We start from the raw sequence: 3,720 nt of genomic DNA, 5'->3' as shown, positions 1-3,720 counted from the left end.
CTGTGCTCAGTGTTGCATCTCAGGGGCTTTATTTCTGTGGGTTTTGCGTGAATGTCTATACCGTGGCTTGCTGACTGAGAAAATGACAAAGGAAAGCTATTATCAGTGGGATGTGTGGGAAACAACACCTGGAGAAAGGGGCAGTTGCTGTATTCACATATTTTTAAACAGGGAAAACTTAAATATATTTTTATCCTCCTGAGCATAAGAACTATAACCAAGCAGAACTGAAGGGAAACAAAAATTGCTGTCATTCTTTGCCTCCTGCTCCAGCCTTCATAGTAACTACAGCATCTACTTTTTGGAATGCAGCTCACGAAACAGGATGATATCCCTGTTTAGAGAGATTAGTACCCCCAACAGGTGCTCCTTCATCTTTTGCAGAAAAGCAGTGTCAGAATCTATGGTTTAACTTCTACCGTGTAGGTCAGCTTGTGTCAAACTGTAGGACTGCTGTTTGTGAGAGTGGATGTAACTGAGTTTATTATCTGACTTCAGTATGAGACCAAAAAATTCTGTATGCAATATTTGCTGATAAACCAAAAGCAGTGTCATAGGGACAGGATTTTTCTAATCTCAGTAGAGATGCGTTGTTAAACTGCTCTTTATTTTAAAACAAAAAGCTCACCTCATTTCCTGAGCAAGCTTTTGGATTCCCTTGTTACCTGCAGTGTGCTGCTCAACCAGGGATGTTTTTCTGTCCTTTTTCCTCTTTGTGCCTGGAACAGGTCTGCTTTGAATGTATTTGCAAAAAGGAAGCGGTAAGGACAGTTGCTTATTTAAATAAAAGTAATATACAGCAACTTCCTCATGCTACTGGAGAAAGGGCTGATGTGAAGCAGTAAATATATTGAGTTAACTCTTATAGCATGACTCCTTTTGAACACTCAGTTTGGATGATACGTGTCTTAACTATGGCGTTCCTGAGAAATATCCTGGTCCTAGAGTCAGCAAAGACTCTTGTTTCCATAAGTATGACCTTTCTTGGCAACTTTGATGTGTTTATTGATCCTGTTGCTTGCTGCAGTTTGTTTCAAGCTAAAGATAAACATACGTGATAGCTGTACCTAGTTCTTAGAGTTCAGTTCATAAAGTGGTTTGGGAGTGATTACGGAGAATGAGGAAGGGAAGTTATCAGAGTGGGTGGGGAGGGACTGAGAACAATGTGAACTTAACCACCCTTTGTTCACAGCCTTCTCCCTGCAACACCTTCCTCACATCTAAAAGTTCTTAGATCACTGAGAGGTTAATATTATTAGTATTACTTTGCAAGAAAACTCGTGGTTGTAAATTTGTAATGAGCTTGAAAGAGCCCGTGGGTGACAAAACCCTGTTATCTAGTTATAGCTTGTGTGGAGACATTCTTCTTCAGTGCTTTCTGAGGGTGGACTGCGGGCTTACCCTGTGGAGATGCTGAAGGGAAGTTCCTGAGATCTTGTTGTGGGAAGGCAGGAGAGAGGCCTGAGGCATCATGTGTGTGTGTACTCTTCTAAATAGCACCATGTTTTAAGCATGCATTAGAAGGATCCAGCTGAATCACAGTGGGAAGCCTGTGCTTAGGCAGACGGGCATGTTTTTACAAGCTTTACCATCTTCTGCTTTTTCTGACCTGAATTTCTATTTGTTGCTGGACAGCTGGGTCTCAAATTCCAGGCACCCTGTAGGCTCTGGTGACAGGCTTTGCTGCTCCTCTTTATAGAAAGCAATGAGTGTTATTTTGTGTTTAAGAGAAGTCCACTTTAAAGTTAGTCTTTGCTGTTCTCTTCTAACAGAGCTTCAATATTTTGAGGAAATAGTTTGTCTTTGTTTTTCACCAAATAATTATGAGGTGAATGTAATTTAATCCACTTCACATTTTCCATCTACCAATAAAAATCCTCAGTTCAGGATGTATTGACTTGGCTAAACTTGGTTTTCAGTGTTTTAAAGCTAGGTCCATCTTTGACAGGAAGCTGCAGTATGAGCAAATTACCAAACTCTGCCTGGAATTCCTGCAGCTATCTGGAAATACTGAACTGGAGGGGGCTTCAGTCCCCTTTCAGTCTGAGGACCAAAGGTCAGGTAAAAGGAGTGTTGCTGAAGGGCTTTCAATGGAGAAACCTCAAAAAACTGTCTCGCCTTTACTTTTTTCTCTCTAGTAATAATTTATGGCCTTGGAGCTTCCTTTAAGCTGAACATATATTGTAGGGGAGTTACTGACATAGCAGAACAGAGAGTAGAATCTATTCTGACTAGTGAGAGTTGCAAAACGCTTTCCCATCAAAATTTTTATGTGTTCTTGAGATGTGAAAAACAACTGAAATCAATTCCATTTAGTGTACAAGAGCAAACACTGCTCAGATACGTTCTTCATGAGAATGTGTTTAGGGGAACTGGAAGTTTGGAAAAACATAGCATGAGACAATGAAAAAAAAAAAGCACTTTAAAGAATGATAGAAGATTGAACTTTGATTCTTGCTACTGAAAAGAATAATGGATTTTTTTTTTCAACGAGGAAGCTTGATAAAAGCGTACCTGTAGTTATATTGTCTCTACAGTAAATATTAGTTTTATGAGACTACAACTCTTCTTTTGTTTAAGCATATTACATAGATCAATGCATAAATGCAAACAAGTTGGAATTTTTGCTTTCTGGAATGATTTTAAACTACAGTATAAAGCATCCAAATGCCAGAGCAATCACAGTCATGTTTAGTTGGTTGGATAATGTAATTGGAGACAAATCAAAAGCTAACATTCTTAAAGCAAAGCTTATCTCCTACCGATAATGAGGACTTTTGTCTCCACCCTTATTTGTACAGTCCTTGTAAATCAACATCTCTCATTATGCTTCTCAGGAAGAACACGCTTCTTGTTTAGTGGCATGCAAGGTTAACTTAGAATGTATCACTTCTAGAGTATTTACCATCTTACTGGCCTTCTTTTTTGCCTCTCTGCATCTCCAAAAAAAAACGCAAATGGCTTTCCTGATTTCTGTCAGTCCTGAGTGCAAGTTGCTGTGGCAGTGGGAGCCTGAGAGCTTGTGACTGACTTCTGCCAGGTGGGGAGATCAGTGCTGAAGGCTCTGTCTGGTCCTTAAGGACCTCCTGTGGATCTCGCTCAAGTCTGTATTGCAGAGAAGTCTGAGTTCTAGGCATATCCTCCTTCCCTATGATGGAGAGCACCAAGAACCTCCAAACAGTGATTCAGACTGAAGGAATGTGTACAGCAGGGAGCCCAGCAAGAGCTCTGGACTCAAGAATACAAGCAGAATTCAGACCCTTTGCACATGCACATGCTATTCAATACCCAACTGTTGAGCCATTCGCTCCAGTGCTTTTCAAACATTTACCTTTCTTCTTGGCAGGTAGATTATGTCAGAAACAATGTTACCTCGTAGAAATGCTTGAGGCTAACTACATAGTAACATGAGCAGTAGGACCGTTTCTGACCTTTGTTTGCAATTGTAGCTGCAATAAAACTTCAAAGGAGGTATTGTTCTGACCGGGTTTCTGAGGACTGCAACTTATGCTTTGGCTCTCCGTATACTGATCTGCTTTGTATAGACATATGTTTCAATGCCTCTAACTGCTGTATAATGCCATTCTCATCAAAGACTTAGCCCACTGTTGTGAATATATTCAAGTGGTCAGGAAACGGAAAAAAAAAAAATGTAATAAATGGTAACTTGCTTATTTTAAGAAGTCTCTCTTCCCCCTCCTCCCCATCCACCTTCCCCCC

This window comes from Meleagris gallopavo, chromosome 2, assembly GCF_000146605.3.
Source record: "Meleagris gallopavo isolate NT-WF06-2002-E0010 breed Aviagen turkey brand Nicholas breeding stock chromosome 2, Turkey_5.1, whole genome shotgun sequence".
NCBI lineage: Eukaryota > Metazoa > Chordata > Aves > Galliformes > Phasianidae > Meleagris > Meleagris gallopavo.
Note: the sequence above shows the minus strand (reverse complement) of the source record.